The sequence below is a fragment of the Anser anser genome (genome assembly GCF_964211835.1).
Source record: "Anser anser genome assembly, chromosome: 27".
Lineage (NCBI taxonomy): Eukaryota > Metazoa > Chordata > Aves > Anseriformes > Anatidae > Anser > Anser anser.
Window position 1 is genome coordinate 925,007 of NC_139748.1, and position 26,162 is coordinate 951,168.

General features: G+C 38.7%; 2 protein-coding genes across 7 annotated transcripts in view; one reads left to right on the forward strand and one right to left on the reverse strand.

Moving 5' to 3' along the window:
* The window catches only part of TSHB (thyroid stimulating hormone subunit beta), a 152,238-nt gene that overhangs the window by 29,551 nt on the left and 96,525 nt on the right, over window positions 1–26,162 (reverse strand). The window lies entirely within an intron of this gene.
* The window catches only part of NGF (nerve growth factor), a 50,476-nt gene continuing 43,075 nt past the window's right edge, over window positions 18,762–26,162 (forward strand). For 3 of the 4 annotated variants that reach the window (XM_083812550.1, XM_083812549.1, XM_083812548.1), the window contains exon 1: window positions 18,763–22,949. The gene's annotated coding sequence lies outside the window, so the exon portion shown is untranslated. Of the gene's footprint in view, window positions 22,950–26,162 lie in introns of all 4 variants that reach the window. The other variant, XM_083812551.1, reaches the window with a different exon arrangement.

Consider the following 26,162-nt stretch of genomic DNA (forward strand, 5'->3'; position numbering starts at 1 on the left):
TGATGGTAGTGCAGTAGATGCACAGAATTTTATCCACATTGCTGTTTTAAGATTAGGCATCCAAACTTTGCCCTCTGATTTTCCTGAACTTTGAATCTGGCTCTTAATTATAGTCTTTTGAATATGAAAGACCATATTAAAATGACACATATTATTTGGGCTGTATGGGAGGTGAAATTTTTGGCAGCATTACATTTTTAAAGAACTTCTTTATGTCCAAAATTCCTTACTATTTATTTTGTAGTTGTGTATCCATATCCTCTGGGAGTCTTGGTCTGAGAACTTTCTGCCGTGGTTTTGTTTGGTATTTGAATTAGAATTTTCTTTTTTGTGTCATTCAGTCATTCCTCCCACACACACACAATTGAAGTTTCGGTTTCTTCCCCTGTTTGAAGAATCTGTCAGACAGTAATCCCCTGAACCTACAGACTAACCTTCTTTGCATATTTAAAGCCTAAAATTTGAAATCAATTAAATGAGCAATAAAGGTGAAACTATGACACTATTTGAAAATAAATTTTATAGAGGTGGATTAGCTGCCAATGTTTCAAGAGCTATATGGAATTTGTTTTCATCTCATAGTGGTAGTTAGTGAATCTTACCTTTCTTTTCAGAGGAGTGACTATGGGAAATTATTTGCTAATACTATATGGCTTTAAGGTCCCCTTCCAACCTAAACCATTCTATGATTCTATGGGTAAAATATACCAGTCTATCAAAAGTTGAACCTGATGATCTGCTACAATACAGTTTAATTTTGTAGAAGGAAAATCACTGTTCATCAGCATATTAACTCCTCAGAAATGCCACTCTGTACTTTGCTTTTTCTGGACATCAGGAAGAGGTTCTTCACCGAGAGGGTGGTCGCACACTGGAACAGGCTCCCCAGGGAAGGAGTCACTGCACCAAGCCTGTCTGAATTTAAGAAGCGATTGGACTGTGCACTTAGTCACAGGGTCTAAACTTTTGGGTAGACCTGTGCGGTGCCAGGAGTTGGAATTGATGATCCTTATGGGTCCCTTCCAACTCGGGATATTCTATGATTCTATGATTCTATGATTTTCTTGCCTGTATGGATGAGTGCATAGTCTAAACAGAGACAATGATCCTTTGTGTTTTTTTTTTTAAGTGGAAGGCACTGCAGAATTTGTTTAATTAATCACTGTATGCAAATAAGAAGCATAACTTCAGAGTATGCAGAAAAAGGAACAAAAGTTGCTGTGTCTGGAAGGCTACAGACCACAGAATAGTTTGACACACAGTAAAAAAAAAAGACAAAAAAAAAAAAGATGAAAAAGAAATAGACACCAGCAACCTGTGATACATAAACAGATATTTACATTTCAATCTAATTATATTTGGAGAGCCACAGGTATATTCTAGACAGTAGATTTTTCCTTTACCAGAAACAGTATCCAAAGAAAAACAGAGAATGCTGTACATCAGTTTTCCTATCCTTAACTTACTTAATTGCTACACATTTTACACTACCTCCTGTCCTTTTAGATATTTCAAGAGACAGCTGAATATTGTGAAATGTGATTGCAATTGTAAATAAATGAATAAAAAATCGTTTCCTTCAAAACATTGTCCTAAACACCTATGTAACAGATGCTGATGCTTTGCCTTAAGGTTAAAATAGATGCATTCAGCATCTGTTACTGAGTCACCATGGCAGAGATTAGATCATGTTTGTGTTTAGATTATCTGCTATAAACACATCTGGGTGATTGTCCTGGGATTAATTTGTTGAAGTCTGACATTTGTGTGCTATCACCTTATTATTATCTGGTCCTCACAGGGTTTATTGGCAATTCCATAACTGCCTCCCCTACACAGCTAAAGGAAGGGAAATAAGAAAATTGAAAGGTCAGACTTCTTAAGTCATCTTCACCATGTGCTTAACATTTAAATCATAAAATTCATGAAATAACTGTAACCACAGGCACAAAAGATAAAGGACAGAAGCTCTTTTCCCTTTATGGTTCAAAACACCTTCTCACACAGAATCTGGCACTGATTCTTTTCCCAGCTGCACGAGATTTATTTCCCATTCTCTTTCAACATGCCAGAAACTCAGCCTCTAGCTAAAGTTTGCTAAGACAACTATTTTTGACTTCTCTTGATGAAGCTGTTGCACCACATTCTAAACACTTGCTCTTTCCACTACAAGAAATGTTCAGGCAAAAATAGCAGCATGCTGAAGTGCATGTGGGGCGCTGGAGATGCATACAGAGTTTATAGTATTATGTCTGCTAACTCATCTCTGAAAAATTCTCAACCATTCTTTACTAGAACACAGCGTTAGTCCACATATAATTAAATACGAAGCAGTGATGAGGCAGAGGTACTCAGAGAACAAAATCTTCTTAAAACTAACAGGCCCAACTGTTATTATTTCCTTTCACATTATGTCAGTTTATGTCACTGTTGTCAGTGGGAGTGTGAAATATTAATAAGTACAAGTTATAGTAACTTACTGGAGTTTGCCTTGTAGCGAATTGGAAGCTTACCTGCCTGTCATGAAGTCCAAAGACAGTCATGTTATTTATTTCATGGAGGTAAAACTGTGCACTGAAGTCTGAAAACTGTAATATTTTGTGTAGTCCTACCTACATACAAAATATCCTCAGCTTCCAAAATTCACAAGATCAGGAGATCTTTGAACAGGTGCTCAGTTTCATATGTTTTACATACATCAAACAATCCACACTAGAATTAGAACCTTTTAACCAGTGTGTAAGTGACATTTTAATGTAAGCAGATTAAGCATCTGGATCCCTTCATTTTGTTACTTGCATCCACAAAAATTGTAGCAGAGCATCATAGGCCTTTAGCAGAGCAGAATGGGGTTGGAAAACTTCTGGCTATTTTTAAACATATTTTAAATATGTAGGTTTTTATGGCATTTTTGATATGTAAGCCTCAGATTGTGGCAAATGATCATATAGAATCAAAAAACAAGTGGGGAGGGTGAGGAAGGGGAGGGGAAGGGAAGGGACAAGGTCAGACCTGTAAAGGAAGTTAAGCTCTAAGGAATAAGCAATGTTGCTTTGTGAAGACCCTCAACATAGACTATGAAGACTGAATGACCTCTATGACTTTGACAAAAATTACAAAAAAGTATATAAATCCGAACAAAACCCCCTGCATAATGCAAAAACTTATCAGTGGTAGTTCAAAAAGACATCAAACATATAATAGGGTATTAAATGTAATATTATCCATGTGTCATCTTTAAGTCAACACCTACAGTTGTCTAGGACAGGAGAGCAACAGAAGCTGAGGCTTATGTTTTAGGGACAAGATTAAATTTAAATAAGAAGCCATACCTTGCTTGCTTTTTTTGTTACTTGGGAGCTAACATGAAGGTACTAATTTAGTTTGCAAACATTCTCACTGTAATACACTCAGTACTAAACTGAGAACCATTCTTGAAACCTCAGAGATGAGGAAATGAGCAGGAGTAAATAGTACCTCCCTTTTCTTATATAGGTTCATTGCAACTTTTTTGAAATACTGACAGTTAGGGAATAGGGTGCAACCACTTAAAAGGTGTCACCTGTTGTGAGGGAAAACTATGCAGTCACATCTCAATTTTAAAAGCTTCCTATTCTACTGATTTACTCAGAGATGGTAGCTGGAAAGAATATGGTCTTCTGAAAGTGCCTGCTTTAGTGCACAGCCTCAGAAATGCATGCAGACAACTCTAATTACAGTAATACAAACACATCTAAATCTGTAACTGAAAGGTTAGACAAATGCATCAGTTTAACACATCTCTTATCTCAGTACAAAAGGTCTATAAATACTATAAAACTCTCAGAAGAAATTACCAGAGCTCCTCCTTCCCAGTGGAACTGGAACGAGTCACACCTGACAACTCTCCCAAAGTAAAGTGTTGGAAGCTGTTTTTGCAGCAGGTGAAGGAAAATACAAGTTTAGGTGAGGAATCTGTCACAGATCTGACATGGCCTCCAGCAAGATAAAGGAAGGCATGAGACAACTTGTCTAAGAGTCTGGTTTCACTCAGACGGAGGGCAATGAAAGTGTTTTTAATGTCAGTCAAATCCATTCCTCACACTGAGTGAGCTACAACAGAAACAGGCAAGGTCCAGCTTGGAGAATTGATGCATTTTGACTGTGATGGTGCCACAGTGATTCACTTTAGTGCCAGCTTTGTAAAATTCAAAATCTGGGTATTTGTCTATGCTGTTTGCCTTCTCTAATATTTTCCAGTGTGGCCTACTGACTTTAACAACCAACATAACCTGCTTCTTTCTGCAGACACTAATTATTACTTACTTCTGCAGTTTTACAATGCAAAACAAAAACAAAATAAAACGAAGTAGCTTATGAAGCGCACAAGTATAAGACTTAATATATTGAATTAGTTTCTTCTCATTCAATACTGGTGAGGACAAAATGACTCCAGGAATGCATTTGGTCCTAAAGCTTCAATGTCACTGAAATCCTAATCTTTAAAAAAACACTGGAAGATGAACTTTGACTGTATAAACCTTTAAATAAAAATAGCATTTTTACTAATATATTCTTCCCAAGTGCCTACTTCTTCGTAGTATGTTTCCCATCCTAATACTGTATGTTTTTGCAGCTGGCAATTGACACTGCCAATGAGCCTTTATGTTCAATGTTATTTAATATATTCCCATCAGAAAGTTATTTTTACTTTTCAGTTTCAGTATCTTCTTGTAGTGTCCTGCATATAATGTTCATGTTGTAATTTGCATTTTTTCCCATAGGATAAATAAATAAAGATTCAAACAACAATATTGAAAGAATTTAGGCTTATTTGCTGAGAGAAAAATAATATATAGAATGGAAAACTGCTTTACTCTACCAAAAGAAAAAAAAAATGAAACTTGATGTTTCAGGTGTCTAAACAGGAGATAACTGATACAACACCATCTTAATGAAACATCTGCATTTAATTTTATAGGTATGGGAAGATAACATGTTCAGTTATCACCATACATGGTAGGATGAAAACTCCTCAAAATATTGTCTCACCTGATAGAACAATCTCTTAAACAACTACAACTGGCCCTTCAAAACACAGTCTATGTGGGTCTGTGTGCACATGCCATTTTTCCATGAATCTGGCATTTCCTGGCCTAGCATTAGGTGCTGTGGCTAAACCCATGCCACCCTAAATTCCCTTAATGTTTCAGCAACAGGCTTGTAGGAAGTCACATTCTCCCTTTCCTGTGATGTCACAGCCACAGGGTGATGCACTGGGAACCTTCAGGCTCACATCTGAAGGGAACACCAGCCAGTTCTAGGGCTCAGGACCATTCTTTACACCAGTGGCATTTAAGGCCAGTGGTCTCATAATCCTGTCTAGAATTTCACACATACTAGCCTCAAAACACCCAGCAAGATGGAATCAGACCCACCTGAGATTATGGCAGCAGCCTACAAATGGTTCTTTCATTTACTCTTCCACTATTCTTTGTTTATGAAACTATAATTGGCATTTTGCCCACATTGCTCACAATAACATGGGCTCATTTACTGTGTTTGAAGAGTAGATATCATTTACATATGTCTGCTCAGGTCATATCTGCCATTGCTGCATTACAATAAAATATAAATTCCATTTCTGCTAACAACTGAGTAAGTATACTCTGTCCCTTCCCCTTGACTGAGAAAATTTTTATTCACACACAAGCAGTATAAAATACTGTGACCCCTTTAAAAATCTTCAAGACAACACTTTCTGCTGAATTAGAAAAATAATCTTATGTGGCTACAGAAATAATGTTTGTGTTTTATCAGTGTTGTTCCCGCCAAAGGCTGGATTATCTGTTTCACATCCATTTAAACACAGGAAGGTTATAACAGGTCAGACAGCAATCTGGACTTCATTGGCTGGGAAAACTGACCTCATAAGTCTGATTTGATACATCTGTCCTTTCAGCTGTCTGCGTATATGCCCATGCATTCAGCTGGCCATGTGCCTGCTCAGTGGAAGATCAACTCCTGTGGCTACTGCACAGAGGATTTTCCAAGTCTTCCTCTTTGCTACAGAAGTAAATACATTTGAAAGAAGTGCAGAAAGGAAGACATATTTATAGTTGCTTGTAGGTGCCTAAAAGAGACTATGTAGTCCTACAATGAACAATCAGGAAACCATTGAAACTATCTTATGTTGACTATGCTTGTCCAACTATTTTTCTAAACAGACATTGATGTTACTCTCATTGCCATGATTTCTGAGTACACATGAGAGTCTATGGAAGAAGTACATCACTATATAATGTTGCAACTTGCATTGTATATACCTGTCAGTTTCCACCAGAGCAGTAAAAGATTGGTAACTATCACTTGAACACAGTTAAAAACAATTAACTTTCAAAGAGACCAAGTGTAAAGTGGAAATGAAGGACTGAAACTAACATTGTATAACTAGAAAACAGGTATTATGATGATTACACTTATTAAAGGTATACAACTTGCTGGACTGCATTTTCAAGAGTGAAATGGCTCAGTGTGTTTATCACCAAAGACACATGAAGTCTGTGGCTCTTCAGCAAAATTCATACATATAACTGAGTTTTTTGAAGGGAGTCCCCAGCAATTCCTTTTTCCTGCAGTGTTCTGACCATTCCATGTGTTAGGCCTATCCATAGAAGCTTACATTATTTGTTTTCCATCAGTAATAAACCAACTTAAAATAATTAGTGATATAAGACAGAGAAAAAAGTACATTTTGCTTATAGTCTTTTCAAAATGAAGACTGTTAATCTATTTTAATAAAAGTCCCTATAAGAACAGGCAATTATTACAACAGTTCATACTTGATCAAGATTTCTTCTTTCTGTTGACTTCCACTAATCTCTAGGAGCCTTGATGTGAAACTTCAGAACTGTTGCTATTATACTTAACCTGGAAAAGTGACGCCAGATGATAGAGGTAGGAACAAATGACAAATATGGTGATTTTAGAACATTTCCTTCCTGCCTGAGATTTTCTTTATCAATAGACACAGATGTAATTTCATGATTGATAAACATTTATTTTCCAAATGTCTGACTTTGTTGCTAGATGCATATAGCAGCAATAAGATATACACCTATGGAGCCTGGCATCTGCACTGATTTATGTCTGTTACAGGCACCGGTGTTTAACTTCATAGTGGGAGAGCAGAGGATTAAAAAACAGATTAGCTTCCACACTGTGGATGAATTCAGCAGTCCAGCTGCTTACAAGCAAATTAAAGAATAGGCTCATGTTATTGATCCAATTTTCTGCTATGTGCTGAGAGCATGCAGCAGTTTGATCTGATTTTACAATGACTCCACTTCCAACATCCCTTCTAGTAGTGCATCATAAGATAAGAATATCATGGGAACAGCAGCTGATAGAATAATCCACCCATTGATTTCTTCTCCCTGTTTACTCCCAGTGTTTTAATTGAATTTTGTGGTTCAGCATTTCAGGCTGTGCTTTCAGAGTCAACTGGAGTACAAAGTAAAGCAATGGGAAAAATCAAATTCTTGAATTTTGTCCAAATGGTATTGGACAAAAATAGACTCAAAGATTCTCATTGCAAATTTGACTCTGGAATGAAGGTTGTGGGGTTTTGTTGTTGTTGTTTTGTTTTGTTTTTTGGTGGTGGTGGGTTTTGTTTTTTTGTGTGTGTGTTTTATTTTTGGTGGTAGTGGTGGTGTTTTTTGTTTTGTTTTGTTTTGTTTGTTGCTCTGGTTTGTGTTTTTCTTCTTTTCATGCAGCTCTTCATTGCAATAAGGGCAATGTGAAAAGGAGAATACTGGGAAAGAGAAATTTTCTTGTTCCCAGCAAGCAGGTTAAAATTTTAAGGGAGCTGGAGGTTTTGAAGAACTCACTCTTTGACACAGAAGTCACAGAAGAAACATACCAGAGTGGGACGAGTTGCTGTCAATCACCTCTTAAAAACTTTCTTTGGCTTGGTTTTCAGGCTCTCATCAAGGCACTATGCAATTGCTAATAATTGCTGGACATATAAAGGCATTACAACATATAACACTAAGAGAAACAGAAACATTTAAAAATAGATATTAACAGTTCACTTCCACTCCAACATTGGGAAGTCTTCCCCATGCTTTATTTAAGCTTCAGTTAAGTAATAGTGTTTTCCACCACCTCGAGAACACAGTCCTGTATCACTCCTCCTGCTTTACCTGGAGAATGTCTTTAAGAATTCAGAAGAGAATTCAGCTGAGATTTACAAATATCCTCACAGATTATGGATGATAAATTCCATTTGAATTTCTCCCTACTCTCCAGTGTTCTATGCGAACTACAGGTAACTAATGCCCTTTCCTATTTAGAAATGCTGTAACAAAGATGCAGGTTCATTCCAAAATGACAGTGTGAGAACTGTGATATATACTTTTTCAAAAGTTCAAGCAGCTAGGGCACTGAAAGGCCATTATGTAAACAGAAAATATACAATGAAAAGAAAAAGGAGCATACACAACTTTTCATGTTGACCACAAAGTTTGTACAATGACTTTGGGCCCACAAAACAGTTGCACTCATAAAATCAAGATTAAAGGTGAAGAATAAGGCAGGCACTTTTAATATTCTGTAAGGTATCCTGGAACTCCAGCACTCCTTAGTACCTGTTGTTTAGAGGAAAAATATTAAGCATATGTACAACAAAAGATTTGTAAGTTTGAGATCTGCTTTTAATATAGTAACAATTCTAATCCCTAGGTTAATTTCAAAGCAGAATGACTTTACCCATCTGATGGCTAACAATTTGGAATGATACAAATTTTGGAAGGGGTTATGGAATGACAAATGCAACACAAAATTGTATTTGAATGTCGTGAGGAAAATATTAAGAGGAAAACCCACCCTTCTTGCATAACAAAGAATATTTTTAAGACATGATGTGGTTCCGCATTTCAAAATGACCACAGCATAGTAAGGCCAATGGTGCCAAGACACATAGATGAACGGCAGGAACTCATGCAGTTCTGAGCCTTCAACATTGCACGTCTTGGCTATTCATGCAGAAGCCAGGGATAACACTACCCACAAGGCAGCTACACATCCATGTCTAGTCACCAACAGAACGGTGTGGTCTTTCAGGATACAAGAAAGAAGATAAAATGAGGCAAGAGCCTTCAGCAGTATTGATTATCTGCACATTTTTCTAAATAGGAATCATAGTGTGGATAATCAAAACACCTTTTTATGTTAATGACTGCTCTAATGTTACCTTCTTCATTTTTGGAAGGGGGATATGACACGCTCATTCCATCAAGGAGAAACAAGATAGATACCCCAGGTTAGAACTGGTAGCTGTCTTTCCTTTGGGGGTCATCTGGTCCACATGGGGTTTCTTCTGTCATCTGAAAGGGATCCACATGAGTTTCACACTCCAGGCTCAAGATGAGCTAGCCAAAACATGCATTTTCTACCACTGCTTCCAGAACAACATTCTCATTGAAACACTGTGTAATTCACCAGACCTGAGGCAGTGCCAGCTAGCCTTCCAAAAAAACATCCTAAGCAATCACAGAGAAATAATTTAAATTTGTTTTCTAAATGTGTTTGTAGGTCCTCTTCTTTTCACAGAGTTTACTGCCAGAAGAGCAAAAAGGCTTTCTCAAGGAATGCCATTCCTGCACACTCTCCAGCTTGGCACCAACCACCCTCCAGCCTGTAACCATCCTTTTTTTTCATACGTAACCTAGCTCCATCCAGAAAGTAGCAGACAGGTCCAGGAATGCCTCATCACTTAGTATCACACCCAGGGAGAAAGCACAAGGAGCATGTTAAAAACATGGGCAAAGACTGCTGTGATTGTCAGTCAGGATGGAGACTTACCACAAAGTATATCAGTTAATTTTCTTGGTATAGTATTAATGTAATCTATCTCTCTGCAGCTTTTTACTGTCTTCCCATTCCTCTTTTCAATGAGCAAAACATAAAATAAAATCCATCTCTTCATGGTCACTTAGGACCTATCCTCATGCGGACTACCAGCTCTCAGCTGTCCTCGTGCAGAATACCAACAGACACTTGTTTATCATTGATTGTGATGCAGCATTCACCTCTGTGCAGTACAAACAAGAAGTTCTCTTCTCTTTCCCATGCTCTTCCATTTGCATGGGAAGAGCATGGCTGCTAGTTCAGCGCCCTGCTTCAGATCACTCCTTGTCTCAGTACTTACAAATGGAAAGATGATGTATTGTGCCAAGTGTATATCCTATTTTGCAGACCAGTAGTTTTTCTTACACTCACTAGGCATTACTCACATGCATTCTCCTAATTGTTTCCAGGCTCTTTCTTCAGACAAAGAGAACTTCCATGTCAGAGCTTTGTCCAAAAGCATTTTCTCCCTGATGTCTTTGAACTAGAGACCATTACGCAAAGGTTCAATTAGTCAAAGGCAGTCTCTTCTGGCACATAATGTGCAAAGAGATGTAAGCTATATCAGTCCCCCACAATTTTATATGGTTCGGGTTGATAGAAGCTTTGCTTCAGGCAGGTATCAAATACTGAACCGCAATCACTATGGAAGAGAGGAGTACTATTCCTGTCTTAGAGAAAATAAGAACCCTCTTTGCTAGGGCAACAAACCTTGTAAAAAGGCTTGTGGGCATGTCCTGTGAGGAAAGGCTGAGGACACCTGGGTTGTCTAGTCTGGAAAAAAGAAGGCTGAGAGGTGACCCCATTAATCTCTACAACTTCTTGGGCAGGGGAACTGGAGAGGGAGGTGCTGGTCTCTTCTCCCTGGTAACCGATGACAGGACTCATGGGAATGGCACAAAGCTCAGCCAAAGGAGGACCAAACTGAACTTTAGGAAAAAAATTCTTTATTGTGAGGGTGGTCAAACACTGGAGCAGGCTTCTTAGAGCGGTGGTTGATGGTCCATGCCTGTCAGTATGCAAGAGGCATTTGGACAGTCCCCTCAATAATATGCTTTAACTTTTGGTTAGCTCTGAAGCGGTCAGGCAGTTGGACTTGATGATCTTTGAAGGTCACTTCCAACTGAACTATGCTATGCTATGCTATGCTATGCTATTCTGTTCTGTTCTGTCCTGTCCTGTCCTGTCCTGGGTGTACCACAGATAATTTTCAGACTTGTGAAGTAGTATATACTTTAAAAAAAAAAAAAAAAAAACATAAAAAACATAAAAGATGCAAGTAGAATTCTTTAATAAATACTTGACAGAAGGCTAACTATATGTGATTTTAAAGGAATTTCAACGAGTGACTAAGAGCTCACTGCAACACTTATAATGTGTATACTACAAGACTATGCAGATGAAGTCCAATTTCTTGTTTGGTATTCATCCCCTGTGAGATAATTAATTAATTGATTCCAGGTATAAAATACTGTGCAAATCTCACAGTGGTAATATACCCACATCATCTGAAGTCTCTTATTCTTCAACAGTTCATAGAATACGGGTAGATTTTTTTGCTGAGCACTACATAACTGCATTATATAAAGCTGCTGCTAGCAATATCAAAAAGTATTAAAAGTTTAACTAAGACAATGTGTTTGAGAAGAATTTGCTTTCTTTGGAGCTGGAATGTCCCCATAAAAAGGCATGATCTGTACTAGACTGAGCTGTCCAATGATCTGCAAACACTGAACACTGTGTCCTGGAGTAAACTCTGCTTTCTTCAAACCCAAATTGGTTTGGATTCCTCCAGTGCATGCAAACAGCATTTTCAAATAACGCTAATGCTACGTGTCTTAAAACCTGCATTTTGATTTGTACGGTTGACTTTCACAGATGTACTTTCAGTTTATAGTACCGCAAGTCTACTGACAGTGCCACAGGGCCTCTTAACAAGGGGAGGGGAAATGTGTGAAAGTGTCCCTGAAAAGCATAACCGATCCTATTTTCAAAACAAAATCCATTATTGTGATTTGTCAAAAAAGTGGTGGGTTTGTTTTGTTTTGTTTTGTTTTCCTCAGATTCTCTCTCTTTCTGCTAGTCCTTGAAAAGTAATATTATTCGCATAGGTCTGTGCAGCACAAAAATATAATTAAACCAATGCATACTTTTAGTTTCTCCCTCTGCCAACACAGACTCATGTGGCTACTAGACTCTTTCTGAATATTTTGCTTCTCTTGAGTGCCTCTCTCCCTCTCTCACCTGCACTTTCACCTCTACTTCACCTCATCCCTTGCAGTGTCCCACATCTCTTCTACCGTTGTTTCACTGTTTTTCCTTAAAGCTTTGTATTCCCTCATCTTTCTCACCTATCTTTCTTGTTAATACTTGCAGTCCCACATTAGAGAACAATGTAAGAAAGTGCAGGACACATAAAAGGGTGTCAGTTGAGAGCTTCAACTGACTGCTTAGGAAGACTTAGAGATTTTAATTTTGCAGAATCTGAGATTTACCTGGCAATACAGTGGATAAAATCACAGTGAAGACAACGTCTGTATTACTGAACGGAAAACACTGTGCTTGAGTTCTACGATCCTGCCAGAAGTTGACTCCATGCCTGGTTTTCCTCATAGTAAAACTGAAAAGCTGCGCCTTCATTCAGTTTCTTGCACAGAGAACTATGCCTTTCACGGCAGAACAACTTAACATACATAAGCACTCCCAGATTGCCTCAGTCCGAAGGTACCTCTGGCCTGGAGTTCTGTCTCCAACAGTGAACAGAAGACTATGTGTAGAAAACAAGTGCAAGAAACAGAGTAAGTGCAGAGCGATTAATTCTTTGATATACCCTCCCAGTTTACTGCCTTTTTTAGTAGTAAAGACAAGTTGTAACATTGGCAAGGAGTCACAGCTTTTTACACTTTCACCATTTCTATTGTTTGTCACACAATACAGAGCTCAGGTCCTGGAAGACAAGTATAATATGAAATGCTTCTACATCATTGCTCTAAATGTAATTAGTTGCACTAATTTCAGCCTCTCCCCAAAGACTCTTTAAGATTTCTCAGTAAGGACAAGAAGATACCAGACACAGAAATGGTGCAGAGCAAGTCCATCCTTTCAGTATGCTGGTGTCAGGACATGATCCTTCCAACAGAACACATTCTTTAAGCTATTTTGAAATGTCCAACTAGCTAAGGCTTCCACCCTTAATAGTCAAATGCAACTCATTCCAAGTTTTATGTTTAGCCTATGATACTAATTTTATAGCAGAACTTCCTACTACATCCTTTGTACCTCCCTTGGATAGCATGGAACGGACTACAGGTGAATGCAGAAACTAGGGTCAGTCATAGCTGGACACTGACATATTTCCTTTGTGTGTGTACACATATGCATAGTAAGAGAATACATATAAAGGCAGGGGATAGCCCTCATGCTTTAAGATACTATTCATATTCTGATATCTAATAAGAGAAAGGCAGTTTAAAAAAAATATTAGTGATGACTACTTTAAAAACTATTTGGGAGGGGCTTCTTCCAAAAGAGACTGAACTACCTACTCTTAGTAATATGTACCAGTGTTCAGTAGGGTGGATTGGTTTCCAGTCTGAGACATAATTCACATGCCCGAAGGAAAATTGCAGTCAATGTCTGATCTTACTGCTGTGAAAGTAAAAAGGCCAGGTGAATATCTGCAGAATTTGAAACAACAGAAAAACTAGCAATCAGCATGACAACCTGATAGCACTACTCTTTTAAATAAATAAAAGCCACTGCAGAAGAGAGACATTTTGCACTTCATTGTAGTGAATCTGGTCTCCAGGTTTGGAGAGTTTCACTCTATCAGCTTGTAAAACTCTACATGTCCTCTGAATCATAGAATCATTAAGGTTAGAAAAGACCTCCAAGATCATCTGGTCCAACCATCCCTCTATGACCAATATTACCTGGTAAACCACGTCCCTAAATACCATGTCCAACCTTTCCTTAAACACCCCTAGGGACGGTGACTCCACCACCGCCCTGGACAACCCGTTCCAATGCCTGACTACTCCATCTGAGAAGAAATGTCTCCTAATTTCCAACCGGAACCTCCCCTGGCACAACCTGAGGCCATTATCTCTTGTCCTATCACTAGTTTTCTGTAAGAAGAGGATGACCCCCAGCTCCCCACAACTTCCTTTCAGGTACAGGGGAACGATCACGTCCCTGGTCCTTCTGGCTACACTATTCCTTATACAAGCCAGGATGCTGTTGGCCTTCTTGGCCACCTGGGCACACTGCCGGCTCATGTTCAGATGAGCATTGACCAACACTCCCAAATCCTTTTCCTCTGCACAGCTTTCCAGCCACTCTGCCCCAAGCCTCTAGCGTTGCACAGGGTTGTTGTTACCAAAGTGCAGGACCCAGCATTTAGCCATGCTGAACCTCATCCCATTGGCCTCTGACCATTGATCCAACCTGTCCTGATCCCTCTGCAGGGCCTTCCTACCCTCCAGCAAATCAACACTTCCCCTCAACTTGGTTTGGTCTGCAGACTTACTGAGGGTGCACTCAATTCCCTCATCCAAATTATCAATAAAGATATTAAAAAGGATGGGCCCCGACTCTGACTCCTGGGGAACACCACTGGTGACCGGTCACCAGCTGGATTTCACTCCATTCACCACCACTCTCTGGGCCCGACCATCCAGCCAGTTTTTAACCCAGCAGAGTGTACCTGTCCAAGCCACAGGCTGCCAGCTTCTCCAGGAGAATACTGTGGGAGACCATGCCAAAGGCCTAGGTAGACTACGTCAACAGGCGGGTCACCTGGTCATAGAAGCAGATGAGGTTGGTCAGGCAGGATTTGACCTTCATGAACCCATGCTGACTGGGCCTGATCCCCTGGCTGTCTTGCACATGTTGTGTGATTGCACTCAAGATGATATATTCTATAACCTTTCCTGACATGGAAGTCAGGCTGACAGGCCTGTAGTTCCCCAGGTCCTCCTTACAACCTTTCTTATAGAGGAGTGTCACATTAGCAAATCTCCAGTAATCTGGGACCTCTCCGTTGTACCATGACCGCTGACAGATGGTGGGAAGTGGCCCGGCAATCAAATCCCCTAGGTCCCTCAGCACCCTTGGGTGGATCCCATCTGGCCTCATGGACTTGTAACTGTCCAGGTAGAGCAGCAGGTCTCTAACTGTTTCCACCTGAATCATGGGGGGTTTATTCTGGTCCCCATCCCAGACTTCCAGGTCAGGAGGCTGAGTACCCCAAGGATAACTGGTCTGAAAGTGCCAGTCTTGGCACTGAACCACATGACTGTGCTTGGTCACAGCAGCAAGCCTGCTGGAATTCAAGAAGCATTTGGACAACACTCTCAGACACATGGATTGATTTTTGGGTGGTCCTGTTTGAAGCCAGGAGTTGTAATCAATGATCCTTGTGGGTCCCTTCCAACTCAAGATATTCTATGATTCTATGATTCTAATCTCTTCAAGCACATTTTCCTTTTTAATTAAAACAACATTTTGAAAATAAAATTGCCCTGTGACAAGAACAAATGATAGAACAGCAGCTGTAGTGATTAGCCTGTAAGGACTTGCATAATGCAACGCTAATGAGCTGAAATACACTCTTGCAGAATATCAAAATGATTTCTTCACTTGGGGGAAGAGGTGAGTATTTAGCACAACAGATGGTTTGCCTACTGTGGACATAAAAATGGTTTTATCAGATGTCACCACTGCTTACAAATGTCAGAGAACTTAGAAAACATGTATGCCTCAGAAATCACCTACATGAACTCTGGGGCATCTCCCTGCGTCCACGTGCTGAGTCCTATGAGCAGTTCTACTCTCAGGAAGGGCATGGTGGAGTTACAAAAGATACACAGACAGGCATATAAAGAGATTAAGATGATGGAACAGCTGCCTGATGAGGAGAGAGTAGAAAGACTGAGGCTCCTTGGTTTGGGGACAAAGACGGTGGGGTAGGATATGATGAAGGTTTATAAAATATAAAGTTAGTGGATAAGGTGATTATGGAACTGCTGTTCAAGAAACCTGACACTACTAAAACTTGTGGACACTTGTAACTTACATGAGATCAGTTCTGAACATATACAAGAATACTTTAAAGATATGGCACAGAACTTGTGGATATTGTTGCTGCAAAAGGTTGTGGAAGCAACTGACACCCTCAGGTTGAAAAAAAAAAAAAAACACAGACAAGTTTATCAAGGTTCAAGCAGGTTGACCCAGATATAAAAGGAGTTAGGGTAATGGCATACTCTTCAACATCCCCTCTTCAAAATATGAGTAAATATGATCTCCTGCTGGCACTTCTGGGGACAAAGTACTGTACTACTTACACAAACCAATGATGCATTTCTAACTAATCTAATTCTGCTCTAGTCATTAAACACCCTTTTCTGTTCTTAAAGCTTCAGCGACAAAAAAAAAAAAAAAAAAAAAAAAAACAGTTCCTTTACCATGGAATACAGACTAACAAATCTGATGCCTTCAGGTGTTGATATATAAAGAGTGAACAACAGTACTGTTTTTAATTAACTGCAACACAACAGAGTGTAAGAGCAGACAAGCATATTGCACAGCTACTCCTGAGTGTGCTTCCCCTTAGAAACATAGAGAAGCACTGCTCAGGGAGAATTCTGTAGATAGGATTCTTTTTCAAAGACTGAATTCAACTTAAGGAAATAAAATCTTGAATGACTGGAAGGCAATCTGTGGTTGTCCCTGAAATATGGCCTCTATCAGGTTTACTGATTTACAGTACAGCACAGGTAGCTCAAAAAATTTACATGGTTGAACTGTTTGAAGAAATTTGCTGATATTATAAAATTTGTCCTGGTACCAGAGCTTAGAAAGATCCTAGATGAACTTTCAGACAGTCACAGAGTATAACTGTTAACTTTACCAAATTATTATTTTTTTATTTCAATTCCACAGCTTGATTAAGTTTTGTTAGTTGATACTTCAGTTTCTTCTGTTGGGGCATAAATATTCTCTTAAAAAATTTCAGTGAAATCAGTGCCCCTGAGAAAGAAGTTTTAGACACAGAGTTTGTAGGAAAACAGTTGGTCCAGGCAAGCTGTACCTCTTGAGACCATATCCAGAAAACTGAGCTTTTAAAGATACTTAATGAAATGCCTAACTTTACACTGAAAAAAAATATATATACCAGCAATTTAAATGCAGAAGTTTGTGCCACCTCCTCCTCAAGCTTTGAGCAACAAGGCAATCTTTCCTGATAGCAGAGTTTTTCTTTTATGGTCTGGTTTATGCCAAGGGGCACCCTGTATTTCCTTGGAGCACACTGGAAAATGAAGGTATCTCTGCAGAAGAATCTTTGGCACAGTGCTCACAGTTCTTGTGATGTTCCAAAACCCCTTGTTATGAAGCACCCTTCAAGCCTCCCTTAAGAACAATTACAACATGCTGCCTTGTGGGGATTGCCTGTAGATGAGATTCTGCTACACACTGTATTCAATGTACCTGTGCCTCTACTGAGACCTACTACTGTATAGGAAGGTTCAATACTGCAAGTCTGAAAGAAGTGAAAACTCTGATAGGATCATAAGTCATCTGCCCACTAACTATAATATTCTTTCCCTGTAGATATAAAATCTCTTAAGCATCTGCCAGTTCCCAAAGGTCATGAGCAAAGTATGGCTGCAGTGCCAAATTATTCTCAGTATCTCAGAGCACATTATGCACACATCATGAAGCCAGACTTTGACAAAGAGAAATAGTCTCTATTAGAGAATGGTAGAAGAGTAGTAGAGAGTGAGAAGAGAAAACATGAGGCCCGTTTCACAGATCAAACAGGAGACAGGAGTCATTCTATGCCACAGTCAATACTCCTCTCTGTACCGAATTCCTCTGCAGCAAGCAGAGGAACAGAGCTTGAAGCAAAGGTTTGTCAGGGAATCCACATGTGATAGCCTTGCTATCCAGGAACAGGTAGTATGTCCAAACTTCCTGACAAATAGTCTTATTGCTCACTTGCATTGGGTGAACGGATCTTTAAACAACTATAAGTTTTACTGACAGTGCTAATTCCCCCCAAAATGATATACCTGTCAGACTTTGTGGATCTTATAAAAATTAATGCTAGCTCAGTGTTTGTAGCATATATCCACTCAAAACAAACAAACAAAATAAAAAAGCATGCATTTGACTAGTTTTTGAAATGCTCCTATAATGAAGGCGAATATTAGCAGTACACCAGAGCACATGTACTCCATATAAAATTATATCAAGGCAGTTTTTGTCCATGAACAGAGACCTCATACAAAAGCTCACAAATAGTGAATTCTGTCTGACCAACTCTTTATGGTTTCCAAAGAGACTTCAGACTTCAACCCAGCTCTGGTTCAGCCAAGTGAAAAAAGCTACATCCTGGGACAAAAAAAAAAAAAAAAAAAACACACAAAAAAAAAAAACTACACAGCTACTAAGCAGAGTATACTAAAACTTTCAATTTCTTAAAGAGGAGCATGGAATAACCATCTGAGTGCTAATTTTCAAAATTCATAGTTCATTTAACATTTTTAAGTAGCATATATGCTCTTTTTTGCCCCTCATTGCAAAGCAATAGTTGAGTGTTAATTCCAACAGAATTGCGTATTGCAGAAATGTTTGTAGTTACTACATCTTTCCAAACAACTATCAGGCAAAACCTCTACTGAATCTGAAGAGTACTGTAAAGTTTTTCTCATAGCTCTGCTTTGTCATAGGGACCCACAAGGATCATCGAGTCCAACTCCTGGGTCCACAAAGGACACCCCCCATCCCCCCCCCCCAAAAAAAAAAAAAAAAAAAGTGCCTGAGATTGTTCTACAAAGGCTTTTTTGAACTCCGGCAGGCTCGGTGCCGTGACCACTGCCCTGGGGAGCCTGTTCCAGTGCCCAACCACCCTCTTAGCGAAAAACGTTTCCTGATATCCAGCCTGAACCTCTCCCTGACGGAGCTTCAAGATGTTGTCTACACATCACTTCCATTAGAATTATATTCTATGTCTGTAACAGCACTTGAACAACCAAGACATTTTGCTTTTAGTAGGCTTGGGCTTTTCAGATGTTTTCCTTACATAACCAACCAAAACAGAAAGAAAAGACTAGTGCAAATTACTTCCATAATTCACCATAAATGAATGTTTCTAATCACCACTTGTTTTGAATTGCAGTGTATCAGAAATGCATCATGTACAAATCAATTTTCCAGTGTGCCCAAGCTACATTCTGGCTGTGTTATTGATTCAATTGAGAAGCCATATTGTAGAAACAGTTAAGAAAATATTTACAGGAGATTGAGTCTTACAGTAATCAGTGATGAACTTGTTTGTCAGACCTATTTATTCATGACCCACAAGCGACCTGCTTTTTTCTGGTAACTTCTGCCATACACATAAAGATACATAAACTAAGAACAGACCATTCAATTCCTGTATCAATTTTTTCATCTTTAACTAACACAAAAAGAGAATTTGCATCGTGATGATTCCCCCCAGCCTCTTGATTAACATGTATCTGGCAACATGGGCAAGCTTCCTCCAGGTAAGGCAAAAGTTTACTATCACTTCACATTCAATTTAGCCTTAGGACAAGAGCTATCAGACAAGTTTACACAAGATAACTATGTTCTATTTTCTGGACATTTTAAAAACTGGAAATAATAAATTTTCTTTTAGGTAAAACGGACACTATCTAACATGCTGAATGCCTCATTTGAGATGCTTAAGACTTTTATTGCATTCACATCTAAGCACCTCCGAACATCTAGGGGAAGGACATTATTTTTGATACATATTTTTCATGTAGAGACTTAGTATTACAAGGAAGTATTGAATGTAGTTGTCTGCATGCACGCACACACACACACAAATATGTGTGTCAGAAGAAAACAAGTCCATTTATCCTCATGCCATCCTCCTATACTTTTATGGTATCTCTCAAAAGCATGAGCTTGTAAGCCCCTTTCTCAGTATCCTAACACCTCTGTAAAGTGTCAGGATTTTAGGAACAGCAGCTCTACTCACCTGTGTTACTTCCACATCCATAAAGATTTCAGAAATAAATTAAGACTGTTTATAATTTTTTTTGGCAGCTTTTTTCTTTGAAGAGCGTTGCTTCTAAATAGAAAAGCCCAGATACCTCTTCTCAAATACCTTTCCTGGCATGCTTTTAGCAGCACAAAAGACATTGATTCCAGGAGAAACACACCTACAGTCCTCAGGTCCTCTTACAATCCTAATCACACATAAGCACAAGGCACTTTTTTTTCATACCCTGTGAGTCCTTCACTCTCCAACTTTTTGGGAAGGTGCTGATGTAGGAGGAAGAGGCTGTGGCAATCCACTGTTGCCATTGTGGGGGTTAGGGCAACACTAAACTGAGTCTAGTTATCAGAACAGACAGCCCTAGAGCCAGCAGAGTACAAACCATTTTACCTGTAATCAACATTCTCAAAAGGGCTATTGTCCATTTTGGTCTGAGTGCTTATCTTTCCCTGAAATGAAAGCTGTTACTGCACTACATGACAGTACTTCTCAGGAACAGGTTGAATTCATTTACTCTTAGGGGAAACAGAAATACTGCTTAAGAAAGCTCATAAAAGAGACCATGGGGGAGCTGGAACTATTGCAGTAGAGTTTCAGTTTCCTTACTCAGCCAAACATTATCAGTCCCACACCTTGTATGTAGTGGCTTGCCAAAGCAAGAGAATCCTCAGCTCATGTAGGGTAAAATTTAAGGAAGCATGCATGTAGTAAAACTTTTCTCTCTAAATCTGTGGTTCAGACCACTGCTAAAAGACATATGACTGCTGTACAATGCTTTCAGCTGCTCAGCTGTGACTATAGTGTTCCAGCTAGAATTAAGCATTCTTCTGTGCATTGCTAGTGTGCCTGTAGGACCACACCTACTCCAGAAGCTAGAAAAGTTGTTTGTTTGGGGTACATGGGAAGATAAAAGGAGAGAATACAAGCCAGTGCTTTTTCCCAGAGATTGTTGCAGCTTTCTTGCTCATTCATATCAGCCTGCTAGTATAAACTCAAGAGGTACAAAAATAAGGTACAAGAGGAGGTCTTCTTTAGACATAAATAAGTGCTATGGATTAATTGCAAACACAGTACATTATTGTATACTGTGCCCAGAAGAGCTTTTGTGATCATACTATAAGAAAAACGGGCAGCTCTTGCCAAGAAATCAATTGTAGAGATGCTGAATACATGCATGCAGTATCTTTTAACTAAAAACAAAACAACAAAGCATATCTTTTTATCAGGTTTGATGCTGTTTGCTACAGTTACAGTGGGCAATAATGCTCTTTCAAATTTTCCGGCACAAAGTCTTAATCCAAGGATATTCTAACAAAGCGAGACAAATGCTCACTCAACACAAGAACAGCCTGGCATTTCTGCAGTGAAATATGAAGCTAAGGCCAAATACCACGGTCAAGTTTTACAGGCAAAACTTTCAGAAACTCCGATGGCTGGCTGTGTGAATGAAGACATCACACTTTGGCCTGTGACTGGTATCATGTGTGGAAAGCATTTTTCTTCTAGAAAAACAAAGCAATCTGAACTGCATAGTTTTGGCAAACTGTTTTCGCACTTGCATTAATCTTTTTGTGCTGCAGTTTCCTTACGGATATTTCAGGCAATTTTAAATGGACACCACGTCTAAGAAGGAGTCTAGCACTGAAGCCACTGTTATCTTTGGCACTATGAGGAAGGAATGTAAGATTTGTCTACTAGCTTTAATAAAATGTGAAGATATTTTTGGTTCAGGTTCAAAAAATGACATATCCATTTGGCAATTAAGAAACATTATCTCAAAGCTACTTTGCCTTCTTGCTCTACACCTCTATACAGTATGTTCCACATTCTTTTTCTTGCCCAAAGAATTTTAAGGACAAGTCTCTCTAGATGGCTGCCCTCTTCTGGACAGAATGAGAAAATGTTTGATTATTTCCACATCGATAAAGTGCAGTGGGCTGGGTTTCTGTGGATGATAATCTAATTCTTTTTCCTCATGTTTCTGTGTAATCACAAAGGTTACACTTTGCTAGAATGAGAACTATGAAATCCAGGTGGCTGCTTCACAGTTCTCCAGTTCTCAATGTAGTTAGCCAACTGTCTATTGGGTTTTTTTTTTGTTTTTTTTTTTGTATCTTATGCACTTTTTCACTTTTGCATTTCTTCTCTATATTTATCAATGACAAATTAATTTTAATAAACACACTGTTGTTTCATTACAAGTGCTTAATCCTCCTTCACAAAAATAATGGAAAACATTTCCATATTTCTTTGCTGCTTAAGGTAAACATGTTAAACAGAACATTATGGCTGGAAGGGGTTTTCTGTCATCTTTTTTCCTCTGCCCTAAGTCAGGATCAAATATTTCTTTGCTACTCTTGATCAGTGTTTGGCTGACCTCTGTTAAAGGCTGCTGGTAAGGAGGACTGCACAATTTTTGCAGACAACCCAGTCCACTGCTACACCAGTTAACTATTAGTGTTCCTTTAGGAACACTATAGACTGATGACAGGACTAAAGGGCTCTAGAGATCAATTTCAACAGAGCCTATTCATCAGGGAGCCCAAAGTTTCTTTAAATCGAGTGCAAGGATTAAGATGTAAAGTAGAAATGCTGATGACAAAAAATCCCTGAAAGAGTTTCAGGGATTGGAATCAGGAAGTTAGAGGCTTTTCTCTGTATTATGTATGCGTAGTCATACAACCAGTGCACGCTTTGAAACTTTCACTGCACATCTGTGCATCACTGCATGGACTAGGCACCAAGCCAACGGCTGAATTCCTACGAGTCCGTGCAGCTCCCACACGTTTACAGCACTAGGACCCAGAGGGAGCTTCATTTCTGTGAGTCAGTGCAGCTAGCTGAGTCCTGAGAGCACTGAATGAGGCTGGAAAGACAGAGGGAATGTGAATGGCTCTTCTGGCTTGGGAAAGTGTCCACGGACTGGGGTGCTACAGACTACAAAACAGCTTGGACAACTCTCCGGATTCCCTGTTCCTCCGGTGTCGAGTGATACAGCTCTAAGGTGAGTGACCCCACAACAGTCAGTTTTCTCAACACAAGTAGTGTGGCTGTTGCACCACTTGTGGAAGTTTGGTATCTTCAAAATCAGCCAATGCGTTTTTGCTGTACTGTGATTTTCACTCTCTTGAAGAGGTACAGATCAGATGTCTTTGAAATACGGAGTCCTCATTGCTTAAAAATAACATCTGCTCAGAAAAGCTCGGTCTAATAAAACTGAAAATTGCATTTACTAACGCAGGTTAAACTGCATGCACATCTGGAACATATTCGTAAAGCATTTGTGCTTAAATTCAAAGTTTGAAACAGATCTTTAGTAAGAACAGCTTAACCTTAGAGACAAGTAAGTATTCTTCTCATTGTTTTTATCCAGGTAAATCAAAACTTAGTTTTATTTGCATAATACTGCAGTTACTTCTACATGAATATTTTTTACTGTCTCAGTTCTGAGTATTAAGGCTTATTTAACACTTTCCTTTTTTTTTTTCTTTTATGATAATTCTACTCTAGATAAGAAATCCTTTCTTTTCTGATATAAATAAATAGGAATTCTGGTAAATCAAAGCATGATTGGCTCAAGGCAGAATCCTTCTAGCTATAGGGAGAGCTGTTGTTTTCCCTATGTGTATCCTCTAGGAAGTCTAGCTGGAAAAGCTTACAAACTCCCTGCTGCCTTGACAGACTGACACTGACAATGTTTATTGATTTATACTGGGTGATAATGCTGTCTTATCTAATGCATCAGTCAGAGACAAAAACGGGGATCCCAGTCACAGAGATGCAAAGAGTTTGTGTGCTGAGAACAAAAACTGTTTGTGCTTCAGTTGCTTTCTTCACTTTAAATTTTCCTTATATGCGCAAGAAGTTTTAGAGAAACAGTGAAAGTTATCATGCTTGTCAGGCTGGTTTTTCCAAGTTGTCACAACTTAGAAGTTGCATTGTAACTGTAATACAGATAATTTATGGGTGCTTTCATGTGTTAGTGTATTACAATAAAGCTTTTTTGCTGAGCCAAAATAAAACGTGACAATTACCTGCAAAAAGATAAGCAGGAAGCTGATTTGCCTGTAAGTTCATATTCTTTGCACTTCTGAGATGCTTCAGATATTATGGAAAGCAGGCTTTTGTGAAAGCCTGAAAATTATCCTGCCAGCTACCATTCTACATTTGTCTGCAACTCAGAAGTTTATAATATTTTTTGCACTTTCACAAAAAAGATGGTGTAATGAAGACCCAAATAAATTCAAGTGTTCACATCGTATAATAAGAATTATTTGTCCCTCAAATATATTAAAATTTATATACATTAATAATATTTTAATAAATTTTAGCAAGGTCTGGAGAGGAATTCTTTCTGACAAATGTGTGCAGTATAGTAATAGTACTTTCACATCTGGATTGATCCCAGCCACTCACCCTAAAGGGATCTGTCAGTCTGACAAAAGGGTAGCAAAGAAAGTAATTGTGGCTTTCTTTTTCTCACAATCTTAGCTAAGCAGTGTCCATTTTCTCAAATCAAAAGCTTAAATTATCTTATCAGATGTCTTCATTTAAGTTCAGTGGAAAATTACAATGAGCACAAAGGATCGTTCTAACCCTTATACTAAGTAAACAGTTATCACATAGAATGATTAGACAGTTTATGTAATCACTGTAACATGCTAATTCAAAGCATCAGATTAGAAAAATACATAAAATATGTATTAAAATTAGCACTTTTAAGTGAAAAATTCTTTAATGGGATACGCAGAACAAGGGCCAGATAGAACACATTTAAAAGCTAGATTATTTCCATCAATAGCATCAGTCCCATAAATTCACTTACTGCTCCATGACTTTGGACATAAAAATGGTCCTTTAAGTGCAAATTCCATTGTTTTTCTGTTTCTCCAATATGCTTTTGGAACTGATAGAATATTGAATTCATAGTAATTAGCATTAATTGAATTAAATTGAAGGCATGAGGAAAAAATATTCATGATTTTAAGAAGATAACATTCTACTATTTTCTAAGTTCTAAAGAACAAACTTTGATGTTAAAAACAAAGAGTTAGTAAAATTAATGCTTTAATTCCAAAAGGTTTAACATTCTAGCACCAAAAGTCAAATGATGGTATTGGTGGGTTTAGAAATATTTATTTACCCTTTAAATCTTAGTCCAATAAAACCTAGTGAAACTCAGTATCTTTCAAATCCGCTACAGCAATGGTGACCTCTGCTGGCAACTACCCTCTCATCAAAAGAAGTTTAAAAGGCTTGTTCAGAAAGTGACTGTAAAATAAAATATTTTTTAGATCAGCTGATACATTTGGAGAAATGTAAGATACCACCTCTTCTCACAGAACTTGCCTCATGGTAAAAGGGGTGAAAGGCCCATGTAACAGTGCTACTACTACTGCTTGTCTTTCTCAGTAGGAAGGATACTATCTCTGTCCTGAATTTGACTTCAGCACAGTCACAGAGGCCAATGTATTTAAGACAGTTTCTACAACAGAAGGATCTCCCACCCTGGGATGGATGTCCTATGGGATGCGTGTGTTTTGTTTTCCTGACACAGTGCCCTTTGTGCAGCTCTGCTGAATTCATGAAGCATTTGCATGTATGTGTACTTATACCCAAAAATATGTGGCCAAGAAAAGCAAGATCATTTTTGCTTTTGCCAAGAGATTGTAGTATCTATTAATGTGATTCATGTGCACCCCATTTGCCTGATCCCACTTCCAGTAAAACTACTTATGTAACATAAATGGTAGAAAGAAAATCTCAGACCCTTGATATAAAGCTGTACAATGCCCTTGTCCTGAATATTGCTTGTAGCTCTGGTCATTATCCACGTTTCAGAAAATATAGAATAAAGTGTAACAAGAAAAGGTGCAGAAGGCAACAAGGATGATGAAAGGCCTGGAACAATTTCCATATTTAGAGAAACTACATAGATTACCATTTCTAAGTCTGGAAAAGAGATGGCTGAGAAGGTATGTAGTGAAGATATTTAGAATAATAACTGTCCTGAAGAAGTTTAAATGGAAGTGGCTGTTGTCAGTTCAAAAATTGAGGAGCAGGAAATGAAAATAGCATGTGGCACATTCAAGGCAAACAAAAGAAGGCGGTTCTTCTCTCCATTCATGATAAAGTTGAGGAATTCCTTTCCATGGGGTATTGTAGTTTGTATGGGTTCAGCAAGTGATCAGACAAACTAAAAGCAAATGCACTACCT